This window comes from Rhodnius prolixus, unplaced genomic scaffold (genome assembly GCF_049639745.1).
Source record: "Rhodnius prolixus isolate KJV_2025 unplaced genomic scaffold, Rpr scaffold_5, whole genome shotgun sequence".
NCBI classification, from domain to species: domain Eukaryota; kingdom Metazoa; phylum Arthropoda; class Insecta; order Hemiptera; family Reduviidae; genus Rhodnius; species Rhodnius prolixus.
This window is the reverse complement of record NW_027411624.1, coordinates 34,536,606-34,551,853: the sequence shown is the minus strand read 5'-3', so window position 1 is coordinate 34,551,853 and position 15,248 is coordinate 34,536,606. Positions and strand designations below refer to the sequence as shown.

General features: G+C 30.7%; 1 pseudogene; it reads right to left on the bottom strand.

Annotated features, from left to right (window-relative positions):
• Positions 1 to 2,481: 2,481 nt before the first annotated feature.
• Positions 2,482 to 14,676, bottom strand: LOC141458139 (cytochrome P450 4C1-like; annotated as a pseudogene).
• Positions 14,677 to 15,248: the final 572 nt, after the last annotated feature.

Here is a 15,248-nt window from a genome sequence, read left to right as displayed (position 1 = left end):
TAGTTCACACAAACTTTCAGATGGGTAAACTTAGTTGAATTTAATGGTTTTAGTCTCAGAGTTATAGCCAGATGAATATATGGTATACACTGAGAAAACGGACAGAAAGAGTGAAGACCTACAGGTGTTTCTAAGCTGTATTAATTTTTATGCCTGGTTTTATGAAAGTTTCATTGTTGACATTTTGTTAATGCAATGTCATTGTTGATTTTACTTAATTTTATTTATTTAATTTTGTTAAAGTTCATTATTTTATGCTAACACAGAGCAGACATGATATTAGGTTCTTTGCTTTGTGGTGTGGTGGAATTAAATTTCGTGTAATATCCAGTTGTGGTCTGTTTTAATTGATAATGGAATGTCCTATACAAGCAGCAGTGGTAAGCCTAGAAAACGACAGAGTTATCTAGACAATCTGATGTATCTAAAAAACTGAGAACAATGTCATACGAAATAGGAGAGAGTTGCAACTGCAAGAAGAGCTAAAGTGATATGCTAACTAATTCAGAAAAATCAAAACTCATATCTAATTTCAATCTACTGAAGGACTCTGAATGAGCAAAGTTGCCACCTGACAGGACTGATTTCTACTGATAATATTCATCGCCGAAGTCTCGTACAGTTGAGACATTAGCAACTTCGCGTAATTATACATTTCATTATAAAGTAAGAATTTTGAGAGATAATACTATGACAAAATTGCCCGTTTGTCAAAAGGCCTTTATATTGATGCATGGGATTTCAAATAAAAGATTAGAAATTGCTAGGAATTCCTTAAAAAATGAAGGCATGTTTCCAAATGACAAACGAGGGAAACACAGAAACCAAGCTCATAAACTTTCAGCTGAAACAGAGTAAAACATTTGCACTCACAACTTGTCATTTAAAGGGAGGCCCGTCATTACAGCATAAATAACACACAGAAATTGTAACTATCAAGAAGATGTTTCAAGAGAGACATCCTACCTGTTCAGCATCATATGAAACCTATCGTAAAATATTTAATACAAAATTAAACACCTCGTTCGGTTTCCCTCGTGATTCATGCAGTACTTGTTATAATTTTTCTCTAACTTGCCAAGCTCTAGACCTAGATGCACAACTCACACATGCGACAGATGAAAAGGAAAGAGTAGACGTTCAAAATAATAAAGAAAGAGAAGATTGAAAATGAACTATACCGTCTAAAAGCTGATTTATTTTATCAGCGTAAAAGATAATCTCAACAGAGAAGCAGAAAGTTTAGAAAACTGAATCCACATGTATGGATTTCCAACGGAATCTTCCGTGCCCAAAGATAGTCTACTATAAGCGCCAGCTTTCTCTATATCTATTCAACTTACATCAACTCACAGACATTAATGCAGTATTTTATGTTTATCCTGAAACAATATCCCTATTGTTCTTCCCAGAAAGGTTCAAATGAAGTAGTTTCTCTCCTGCATCATTATGCCACTATGATTCTGGATCCTGAGGTAAAAAATTTGGAAATCCTTTGTGACTCATCTGGAGGTCAAAACAAAAACTACTCCCTCTTCAGGTTCATCCACTATCTTATCCACAATGCAAAGCGATTTGAATCAATTCGTTTGACATTTCCATTTAGAGGACACTCATATCTGGAAAGTGACAAAAACGTGGGAGTTGCATAGAGTTTATATAGCGAAATATGATCTCTACATTACATTACATTCTTATTTTCACAATCTGATTCGAGGGTTATCCTAAGAAACTAGAAAGTAGACATACAAACAAACACAGAGGCCCCAATTTCTAAAATTATTTGTTTGATACTTTTAAGAAATACTGAAGAATGGTCATTCAATGCACTGTATAAATTACAAAAGCTTATTACAATAAACACTGAAACTGTGTCGTTTCAAACTTTGTTTCAAAAATGTTGCTCTTCTAAAAAATCTGTAAAATTGACTTAACCCTTTCTTCCCGTATAGTCTTCATTTATTATTACCTAAATGTACAATGTGTAGCTGATTTTGTCCATCGTAGTACGCTGCTTGTTGAATCCCTTACAAGTTTCGGATTTACATTTAATACGGACGATGTTAAGCCACTTTGAATGCGTGTTGGTTGAGTAATTCTAGATTAACCACGTTCACGACTCACAATGCACTTACTGAGTGCAGGAGGTTACATAGCTGTTACTAGATATCACATGGTATGTGTGATAATTAAAAAGTTTATGGGCTGTAAAACATTTTTTGAAAAAAGTGTAATAAAATAAATGAAACCTATGTAGTATGATTAAGTTTTGTTATAGATAATGTTTTGAAATTGTATTTTACATGAGGAGGCACGCCTATTGTAAGCTGAAAACACTGAATGATACCAAACTCATTTTTACTGAGGATGATTGTAAAAATCATTATAAAAGATTGATAAAGATGTAATTTGAATCACTTAACAATTAATGAATAAAAAGTAAAATTTGGAAGAAACTTTTAATATTAAAGTACAAACAACTTATTTAATCATGCATTTTATTTAAGAAAAAAAAGTATAAATGATTACTTGAGGAATGAATATACAAAAAAAATATTTATAGTGCATTAAGGCTTCAGCAGGTTTTGTCTTATAAACCATCACGGACAAAGGCTCAATCAACAAGGGGCGACTAATTTTGTTAAAACTATGCAAATACTGAAGATCATTCGCCTTAAAACGTTACTAAAGCAGAGGACATTTTTATTTAAACCAATTATTATGAAACTGGCATAATTTGGGGCATATTAAACGATAAATATTGTCAACATTCATTTACTTTCGTATTTAACTAACAATTTTTTTAATTCAAACACCATTGAATTTGCATTTGGGTTTTTACCAACTGGATAATGTTGTAACTAAGTCTAATTTTTATAGCTAATGATAAAAGAACCTTTTTACTTCGTACAAATAATTTTTTAGAAATGCAACTAATTATAAAATTGCCTTTTTATCCTCTAGGAATCTTAAGGTTTTAATGCTCCATATTTCTATCGCCATTAAGCGTACAGTTTACAGTATTATGTAAAAACACTTCGGTAGGCTCAGTGATCAGAGTGTATATATTTAGTTACTTTGGCTTAGTGGCAAATACAAAAAATGGGAAAAAGACGGCTTAGTTTCAAACTTTTATTCATTATTAAGAAACATTGTAGTAGAGCAGCGGAGATTGAAGACCAAATGTTCTACTGGTTCATAGTATACTTTTCTTAGAAATTCCTCGATTTAAGCTGAAAATTACAGAACTAAATTGTTTTAAAATAATGCTAGCTTTTTTTTATACATTTTCTCAACAATTTTAAGCCCAAAATTCTGCTATGTTTACTTTGTCCTATGAAAGATGAATTTTATCTTGGTTTAATCCCAATCAAAATTGGGATTGTTGCTCTTAAAATAATTAAAGGAGCTAGTTTCAAGTCTTCAGGTTTTGTTAGCGTCTCTAATGTAACTGATCTTAAAATTGTGGATAGGATCGTCTTTAATTCAAACATTGAAAATTTCTGACCTAAGAACATAAGTGAAGTCACTTGATCAATTAATTGATTAAAATAAAATCATCCAATAAAATCTGAATACTTAATAAATAATTTACCAATACAATTCCGAGGTCCAACACTGAACGGTATGAAGGCAAAAGGATGTCGATCTTTAGATCTGTTAGGATGAAATCTTTCTGGATAAAATTTTTCAGGTTCTGGATAAATTTGAGCATTTCTGTGCAGTAGATATGGTGTGAGGAGTACATTAGTTGAAGCTGGAATTATCAGGTCATCCTCTGGGGGAAAAAGTTACATTAATCAAAGAAAAGACTGTAACTACCTTTTTACCTCTCGGACATATTTAATTAATGCGCTCTCATTATTTTTATTATTTATTATTATTATTTTTAAGAAAATCTATTAAATGTACCTAGATATACGTCTTGGGTTATTTGACGAGACATAATTGGTACAGCAGGATACATTCTTAAAGTTTCCTTGATGACACATTCCAAGTCATTTGCTGAAGATCTTTTAAGTTAGGTGGACGGTTACTAGTACGAAAAATGGTTTGCAACTCTCGAACAGCCTCTTCCTAAACAGTCACAACATCTGCAATGACGTTTTTAGACATATCATAAGGCCTGCACTTCCTTAATTATGGAAATACGGTACGGACTTGTTATTACCCCTTCTGTTATGGTTCAGCACACTAATAAGAGTTCCACACCAATTTCTGGCTCAGAACTCCCGTTCTTTTCCATTTAGAAAGACACAAAAAACTCAGTAATTGGAAAAATTCTAAACTAATTTTCAGTTATTAAAAAATAAAATTAACAAACCTGAATGTCTTTGTGCAGTGCAAGGCAATATAAACCAAATAATGTTGCAGCTGATGTTGTGTCATGACCCTGAAAAAAAAAAGAAAAAAAAATACGTAAAAATTTAACTTTATAACTGATTTGCGATTATAAGTTAATGAACATTATTACATATTTACTTCAAATAAAGGTATCCACTTCTTCCCTGATGTCTAAGTCATCGAGGCTATCAGGCTGATCGTACTGAACTTGTAATAAGCAATCTAAAAATGGTGTACGCTTCTTCTCTAAATGTATATTTGATGTACCTAAATAAAATGAGAAATTAAAACGCGCTAAGAAATAGACAAAAATTCCCTATGAATATTTTAGAGAACTGATTCAAGTATTTCTGCTTATTATAATTACCTTTATCGAGGTTAATTTTATCCAAAAATATTTGTTTCCGTTCTTTTATTACCTATTAAAGGAAACACATTTGTTACATTATTTCTATGCAAGTAAACTAAATACAATTTTCACTTAAATATATATGTACATACACATATATATGAGTTATAGACGAATTTGTATTAGCTTAGTTACCATATAATGTTTACATTTAGTGCAAACTAATTTGTCAGTTTGGCCGAAACTCAACAAACCCGCATAACAACGCCATGAAGAAGACAATAAATTTGTCGAAACGTTGGCAAAAAAGATGGAGTTGTTGTTTTTTTATTCTGAGCCGATTCCTCGCTATTTGAATCCTAAATTTAAGTTATAGACGGTATATTGCTGACTGTAGGATTCCCATGCAGCAGCCATGGTGTGTCACCATAAACTATTGTTAGGAAGCTGCCTACTTAACTGTTTGTAAGTCCCTGTCTGCCTCTATATCACTAACACACGAGCTATATTACTGTACTCCACGTACTATGTGTTACATACTCGTCGTACATCCTATATTCAATTGTATAATTGTATAAAAAAATTGTAATAATTTTTTAAGGGAGTCCAACAACCAAATTAGGTGTCCTAGGCGGAGGCGACTAGCAATCATACTTTACTAATAAATTCTCCTTTTATTAACTAAAATCCATGGCCTAAACCGGGAATCTAACCCACTACCACCATTATATATCATCTTAGTTTTGCGGACCTCGCCTTTAACCGATTGGCTACCTTATTACACACTGATAAAAAGAAATACTTCGATTACGTCAGATTTCCTAAATCAATTTTTTCTGGAAATTCATAGCTTGTATTCCGGATGCTTAGTTACGTTTGAAATAAATAAATTTATTGTTTTCTAAACAACACAACTACCGAAAAGGATAATTTGGAGAATTTATTACCCGAACATGTTAATAGTAAATACTCTTTAAATAGTTAAATTTGTATAAAATGTTGAATTTTAAATTGTTTATTGTAGTTATTAAAAATATATATTGATCAAAACCTATAATTTAAAACTTTAATTTTTTATGTGATTTTTTTTTTTGTAATTCTACTATTATAATTTTATATTACTTTTATTCTCCGCCGCAACACTCTTCCTCAGATCTACTATTCCTCCTGCCAATGTTGTCCGTTATCTTGGGCTGTATTTGGACAAAATTATACATATTCTTCTTCTTTACAACGATTTTGTTTTTGATTATAACATTTCTTCAGATACTTTAATTTTAATATAGTGTTAGGGTGCCACGAGGTGCAAATTAATTGAATTTTACGGCGTCATCACTAATGTGTTTTTATATTTTACTAGTTTGCAAACTGTTATTTGAAGCAAAAGACAGTTTGTTCCAATCGTTATAGTAAACATGCCATGTAGTGAGAGATAATAAAAAATATTTTCTGAAGATCCCGAATTAAGAAAATCTGTACACCTGAAAGGCGAAACTTTTTAATGATTTCTTTTTAGCATTCGTAAAAGTCCTCTTAGATGAAGAGCTAACGTTTAGTTCACTTTCTATAAGAATAATAAGAGTCGTTTTACTGCAATTATAAACTATATTCTAAACATTCAAAGTTAGAAGAAAATCTATAGAATGGAAATGAAAGTTGTCTTTCTACAAACAGTTCAACAATTATTCTTCTTTAACCAGAAATATTTTCAGTAAACACATTATTTAAACGAATTCAATATTAATAAACTCAGGTCGTTGACACTGTTATTATTTTATCTTCTTTTGATCTAAATTAAGCTGAATAGATAACCCCTGTATATTGATATATTTTTAATTAATCACAGAAATGAATTCATTACATTATCAATCTTTACAAGGAAGTCTAGCCAACCTCAAATTTTCAAACTGAGTTTTTCTAACAGATATATAAACATTTTTTGAGATTAAAAAAATAAAACAGCTGAAACCTCTTAAAAATAAAAAGAATAAATAAAACAAAATTTTGTTGGTTTACATGAGAAATGATTGCCGTTTAATAAAAATACTTGGATTCTCTAAAAAAAATAAAATAAATAATCGTCAATTCTACTGTTATATCACCTGGATTGCAATTGCAAATGAAATAAGTGGGAAAATTCGTAGTATGAAGTCAGAAAATATGCCACAATTATAAACAATTATAACTATAAATATAAAACAGATATTTAAAGATAGTAATATTCTGAAACTACAATATTTACAAAAAAAAGAAGCCTTTTGTGAGGAAGTGGAAACAACTACACAAAATTTGAATTTAGTAAACATAACATTCCAAGAATTCTATAACAAAATCGAAGGAACAATCAAGAATGTTGCAATTAGACCATCAAAAATGGAGATGCTACACACTAACGGTAAAATAAGAGAAGGTACATAACTATTAATAGAACAGAGAGAAAGGTTAAAAAATAAAAAGAAAAAAATCAAGTACAGAAAGGATCGAATATAATCTGCTCTGTAAACAAGTTAAGTACAATATTCGCGAAGACATTGCTATTTATGATGATTCAACAGTTGAAAGCCTTATAAAGAATGAAGTAGCAATTAGAAAAGCCAGATCCTGTTTATCCACACGTAAAACTTTAATATATATATATATACACACACACACACAGGGTGAACCAGTAAGTATTGTCCATAGGCCTATTGTGTGTAGTACATCTAAAGTGGAGTTCAATGACGTATTGGCCAACTTCATATTTTCCACTGTTCTTGAGCGATGTCACTTTAATTTTGTTTTTTCTAAAGTAATTACTTTTTTCCAATAAAAATGTTATTACTCAGAAAGTTTTAGTCCGAATTCGATTCTGATGACACGGTTAGAAATACAGATAAATTTTCTAAAAATTGAAACCATTTCGAAGCATAAATTATTCTCCAAACAGCCTCAATCTTCCTCCGAATGCTGGAAAAATAAAAGTAATCGAAATTTTTAAGAAAACTCATTAGGCCCTTACGTCATCATTATCAGACCTAGGTGCTGGCACTTTTTATAAAAGTTTCCTTGTTTAATGGGCTTTCAAACGGTAGATCATTTTCCAGGATTACTTTTATCTTCGAGAAATTACGTTTGTTTTACAAGAAATAGTGCCCACGAGCACTCAACAGTGTTAGTTTATCAAGTTGTATAATTCATTAAAAACTTTTAGACGGACCAGTAGACAATTTTTAAAGTAGATTGTCTTAAAACAAGGAATTCAAAGGTTACAAATTGCTTATATTATGTTTGAGAAAATGTTAGGTAATATTTTAAACAAGTACTATTTTTATAAACAAAAATTCATATGTACTAACTCCAAATTACAATTTCACAAGACTACAACTACACTGTTGAAAAAGAAAAGAATGTGAATAAACTTAATTTTTTTTTTTTTAAGTGCAATTTGTAACCTTTGACTACACACAGTAGGCCTATGGACAATACTTACTGGTTCACCCTGTATATGCATTTGTAAACACTTGAAATGTAAAGTAAAATGAAATACTTGCGTACTCTTTATATTTGGTAATAAAGGCTGTTGTTATTATTATTATTATTCTTTATTTCTCCAATCACCTTATCTGTGAAATTATGCAGCCTACTTCGAGTATTAAAGAAATTTCTTCCTGTTGGACTAATGTTGAATATAAAACTGTTTCTTAGCCATACACAAAGTTCTCTTCGAACTATCAGCTCGCATACTCTGAAAAATAAAACATGTATTTACATGATGGAAAGTAATTATGATTGCCAATATGTGATAATATAGCATTGAGTATGGCCATTTAGTATTAGGACTTGGCCAAGCTTAGATAACTCATTTTAAGCTATATTATTTCAATGCTATTGAAATTACTTACAAACCAAGCTTAAAAATAAAAAGAAATGAAATAATGTACATTATTTGTCCAAGACGTGAAACGGTGAACTTAAATTTTTGGCAATTCATTTTGGCACTCAAGTAATCGAACGTTAGAATTAAACTACGGAATTACTCCATTTGTAACGCGAAAGCAGCAACACCGAATTAGTATAAAAAGGCTAGTGGCATGATTCGCTATGTTTTTTGTTCAACAAAAAACTATGTACCCTGTTGTCTAACTTAAAATCAATGAAGAAAACATTACGCACCAATTTCAACTTCATTTTTTTTTAAAAAAAAGTTATTTGTTAACGATAAAATGAAATTAAATACTCGAATTAAGTTGAAATATTTTGGAACGCTAGCGTTCAGTGGAAACAAAAATTTCTTTTATAAGCTTCTCGTTCATTAATTTGTAATTCATTTTTTAAAAATACAATAAAAACAAGAAAAAATGATGCAGAAAAGAATGTATTCATGAGAAAGAAATAACATCCGATCATCGCTGTTATAAGAGACAGATGGTGAAAATCACAAGATTCTTATTTAATTTTAATGGCTCTTAATATTTTAATCTTATTTATTTCATTGATCTATTAAACAGGTGTAAAGAAAAGTAAAGTAAACCTTTTTATATCATTCACATATTGTTTTGCATCTTCAGCATCTTCGTTCAATGAAATGCCCATTGCTGTTTCTAAAAAAAACACAAATGCAATGAAATAGTAATCTAATATAAATAAAATAAAATATTCACTGATTTGTGTCATAACAGGAACTTTTTTTTTTATCAATCATTGAATTTAAATTGGAGTGAAAGTAGCACATTCTCATAGTGCAACATAAGTTAAATAATAAAAAAAAATAGAGCCCGCTAAGAAAAGTATTTCGCCAAAAATCATGCATCTTATCAAACAAACAGTAAATATGATGTGTACAAAGAAACTGTTATATATTTTAAAAACGCTTCTGTTATCACTGAACACGTTACAGCACTAATGTTTTTTTTGTATTCCTGATCGGTTTCGGACTTTCCTCCAACATGAACAGAAGCTGTTTAATCATTTTTATATGTTGAACATCTAGCCTTATCTACTAGACCAGTGGTGGGCAAACTTTTTTAATGGGGGGCCACAAAGTTTAAGAAATTCTAGAGGAGGGCCAGAATTATAGAAAAAACGCATTTTGTGTTAAAGCTTCTAATCATAATATTATAAAAACATTACAGCATTACACACTTGTGTAACTACGCGGCTAATTTAGCTTCACCTATAGGTTATGCATCTATTATTCTACTAAGTAGAATCTACTTTATACTTCTCGACCGTCAAAACGTAATTATAGCGGGCCATATACTATCCATGTCGATGGACCCTCGGCGGGCCGGATTAAATACTTTCGCGGGCCGGAGTTGGCCCGCGGGCCGTACTTTTCCCATCACTGTACTAGACTAACACTGCACTCGCGAACACTGCAATGGTGCAATGCTGACTGGGTGAGGGAGGTTAAATGGTGTTTATACTGTACATGTGTCATTTAAAATGTTAATTATCAAAAAAATATTTTGTAAAGACAGTGAAATAAAATTAATCAAATTTAGTATGTTAAGTTTGTTTTCTTGCTATAGATAATATTTTGGAATTTAAAATTGAAGTTATATTTTTTATGAGGGGGCGAGTATAATCAGTAAACAATTACCTAGTAATTTGTACCAGAAAATAATTATAAGTAAATTAAATATTGATTAATACGCCTGATTTCATTATATATCTAGAGACAGAAATTCTTCCTATATTTTTGTACACCATTGAAATTCATTTAAAATATTTCATAGATGTTTTCAGCTAGCACCAACCAGGTACCCATGTATGCTTGTGAATGAAATAATTAAAAGGAAAGTATTTTGGTATAATGACTGGCAACAATTATGCAAAATGTATGATATATGTAGATTTAATTTAATATAAGTGATATAATTAATAAAATGCAAGGCAAAATAGTAAATTCTTTTAAGTTAAAATCAGTAAATAGCCAAAATCATACATTATATAAATATTTGGAGAAAACCAATTATATTTATAGTGGTATTGGACAGCCAGGCGGCAGGTCATTAAAATCAGGGGAGAATTGTTATATCTGAATAGATACCGTATGGGTGACGCTATAAAATTCTGTTCTTTGTGCAATAGGAGGGATAATGAAGATTTGTACCATTTCGTCTGTATTTGCCCTATACTAAGAGAGTTTCGCCTACGGTACTTTAGTAAAGAAAAATTATTTTATGCTGAATTTCTGGGGTATCTTAACGCCAAAGACTGTCGCGCATTGATTAATTACTGTAAATCAGCGTGGTAATTCAGATAAGAGCTCATAGAAGAATTTAATTACACTTGATTTGTTAGAGCATTGAACTTGATGTAAATTGCATTGCATTGATAAATCTTGTTTGTTTGTATTCGATTTTTTTTTCTTAGTTTTTAATATTGCTCTTATTATAGTTTATAATTGTCTTTAGTTTTATCTGCAAGAATTCTTGTTTGTTTATTTCTTCTTTTTTGTTTTGTTTTGTTTTTTAATTAATGTATACATCTATTTAATTTGAATTATGGCAACTCCTTGGACGGTCCATGAGACCACGAGTAAGCCGGTTGAAAATTTTTATTTATAATTTATGTAAATTGAAAATTTTTTTTCTTCAATAAACCAATTATTATTATTATAGATTAGATTTGATTATCGGGGTGGGACCTATGCACCATGGCGCCGCAGCCAAAAGAGGCTTATTTTTGCATCCCCTTAGGATCTAGTAGACGAAACCTCCCCTACTAAAAAGGTTGAGGACTTTCCCTACTAGTTCTTTTTGCGCAACTAACTCCTTTGGTCTCATAGATCTAAATGTTTCATAGCGCAATCACCCGATCGCAACGAAATCGAACTGCCATTGAGAGGCCGTTTCCTCCTCTAACTGACACAATCTGCACAACGGTTCCGAGTTAATAAGCCCCTCCTTGTACAAATGACTGTGCTCTGTGTGTACTGCGTAAATGTATTGGGGTGTAACAGTATAGGTTTCTCATGTTCATGTTGTTCGGCAGGGATACCCTACCCACAGGGACGCCAAGTACCCTGAAGAAGTGGCTAATCCACTTCTCCCTTCGGGGATGAATATAGATAATTATGCGTTTGTTTTTTTATATTCAATTCGAGCAATTACTTTTGAAAACAAAGATTTGTTAAGAGGTCCTGGGGCTTTTATAATCCCACAGAAATGAAGTAAACAGAAAGCCTTAGACTGGATAAAGTTTTGCTCATTAATTAAGAGAGAAGACAAAACGTTTTAAGTTTTACAGAAATCAATGGAAATAATTAATTTTCAACTAGAGCGAAAGGATAATAAAAATTATAATGAAATAAAGAAAAAGGAGAGAAATGCAGGATATTCTTGCAACCATACATTAATTGAATTAGAATTGGGCCGTACATAAAGATAAATGAAGAGAACGGGTGTGCTATGGTAGTATCTATCTGTGGCCATGTTCGGAAAACTGGGTATTGAAAAAACGAAATCATAAGCTAATCATAGTAATTGATTTTGGGTCGCTCAAAGTCAGAAACTTACAGAATAAATAAGAAGAAGTCTTTCTCATTCGTGGGCATGGTATAAAAAAAAAATTAAGTCTAGATCGCTGGAAACAGGAGCCTTCCTCACAACATCGTCCATTATCGATTAGCAAGCTTTAGGAAGCTTGTAGGAGGAAAATGAATTTCTTTGTTTGCATTCTAAAGATTGAAAGTTATTAATTATGAAATTATCTATTTAAATATTTGAAATAGATATTTGAATTAGACGGCGGACCATTTAATTACCACGAAGTGGTACATTAAAGGGAAGCTTTGAGATATCCAGTTCGCTCATAAGCAATCATGTGACACAAACTTTTTATTCGTTATCAGGAGACCTTAAAACGTGTATTTCTGTTAAAACTCACTTTAGAAAATCTATCCGACTATATAGCATTCGAAAAATTACTATTACTTATGTATTATACATTACGTTATTTACCTAATATACTTAACAAGTGACACAGTAATGGGACTATTTTACTTACTTCTTCTTACTCCTGGTAAGAGTAGGATGTGCCAGATTTTCGAAATTTAATTTTTACATAAAATAAATTTTTAAAGCTCTCTTCTTATTGATTTAATATCCAAAATTCTACATTAGGTAATTTGCTGAGTACTTTACATTTTTTAAACTCACCACATAAAATACGCAGAGTGCACTTGGTAATATGTGATTGTACACAGATTGGTTTAGGTCCAGCTAATAACAATTTCTTGGTCAGATCTTCAGCATGTTTGTACATGACTGGTAGGCAGTCTTCTAAGATTCGAAAGTGAAAAGCTGGTGAAAGAAGTTTCCTCCGAATCCGCCATTTTTCACCTAAAGTAGAAATAAACTGAATTTTATTCTCACGTTGGTAGCAAATAAATAATAAAAATTTACTCTGCTATGCTCTCATCACATTCGGTAAAAAGAATTTCTTCTGGTAAGGGAGGCATTGATAAAGTTTACTCTAGCTTAGTTGCTCAAAATGAAGTTCCAATTAAAGCTAAGTTACACTTTTTCAATGCAGTTTCCTCAGTATGATTTCCTGTGGTAGTCAAGTTTGGGGGATACGAAGAATTCAATGTGCTGCAAAAGTTACACCGCTATTTTATCAAAAGATTTTTTTACTTTTTTCCTTCTTCTCTAAATTGTATCCTCCAAATAAAATCTGCGGTTGTCTGTGATTTTATTTATTTTTCACCTTCAATTTAAATATGTCCTAATCTCAATTTGTGACAGTGGCTTACAGCTTAAAGCTTACATCCTTTTTTTTTTATTTATGTTTTCCCTATTTATTTTATTGTTTTGGGAAAAGTTAAAATGTTTGGTTTGCTATAACATAGTTAAAATTTAAAAGTAAAGTGTAATATTGTTAAAGTATCAATTTAGTTTAATTAATTTGTTTATATATTCTCAATGTGATACAACTTTATTTTTTATTTTTGTCGTCTTATTTTTCCTTCCTTTTTAATATTAGCCAACTCTTCAGACGGCAATAATAAAAAGAATTATAATTATAATTCCTTAAATATATTTATAACTAGCCGACAAAAAAACAAGTGTATATCTTGTGCAAATGTTACATTTAAAAAACCTATACATGTTTTTTAAATTTGCATTTTTTAAAATCGTATCACACTTCCTAGCTTTCTTTTCTTGTATGCTCTTCGATCTTCTAAACGAATTTAGTCTTTTGCAGAATATTCTTTTATACTTAGACCTATTTCCATTTCTTTATCTTTCCATTCTTCATTGGCACACGGAACCGATTTCGGCTACATACTGTGTTCTTTCGTCACAAACAAAACTCACTCAATGCGCTAATGAATTTATAGGTAAATGTAAGAATTCAAAGCAAAAAGGCAGGATTGAGAATAAAGCTAATTTGTATTATAAAACTCACCTTTGCTTGTTAAAAGTCCTTCATTAAGCCACATTTTCAAAGAATTATAATTCAATCCTTTTGCAATGTGTACACTATTGTTCATAATTACCTAAAATAATAATAATAATAATTAACTCTCCTTATCTCAATTACTACTTTTAAGATAAGTATCTTACCTCATAATCCCTAGGTTGAGAAAGTAAAACTGTTGGTTCGCCAGCAAGAAGATCAGCAATTATCCTTTTGGAACCAATCAAGTATTTGAAGAAATCCAAAATTTCTGTTAAAAAAAAGAAAAATTGTTAAATTGAGTCTCAGAATTTAGAGAACTTTATCGGGATATTTACGTATTGATATTACACAAGGACTTTAGAACACTTGAAAAATAATTTACATTTATTATAGATATTTGCTGAATTACCATTTTCTTTGATTACTGCAAGCTTTAACGCTACTCCAATAACTGGTAATTTAGAAGCTTGCGGAAGTTTAAATAGTAAATTAATTACTCTAAAATATTCTTTTTTATTACATAAATATTGTAATAAAATAAAAATTAAAAATGATAATAATAGTACAATTTCAACCATCATAACTAATTTAATAATTACTCTGTTTTAACTCTGATAAGTGTGATCGATTTACATTTAAAAACTGAACATTTACAAAAAAAAAAAGAAAAAAAAAACTATTCTAGTGGGGATATTTATAACCACATCATTGATAAGTGCATTTTTATATGTATGACCGTTTTAATTGTACTGGTGCAATACTAGGTATCAATTTATGATAGGGCTAGCGTTCAAAAATTCTTTCTACAAGAAACGATATCAGGGCAATTACATTATTGTACTAGAATTGGTTGTTACAAAAAAAAATCTAGTATTTATTTTAGTGTTTAAACAGATAATTAACATTTTTTTATGAAGACCATCACATTAGTTTGGGTCTTCCTTTATTTGTTTCATATATCTGGACGAGGATTTCAATGATCAAATTTCGTGGAATTTCAAAAACAAAACAAAAAAGTTTAATAGTAACCGATTCGTATTGATATCTCCTGAAGGAGCAGCTTCCTTTACAGCCTCAGACAGAAATGAAGCAGGAAGAATTTCTCTGTAATAAAATTTAACTATTGCAATTGCATTCATAAAACTTCCTGAATCTGAATTAATCA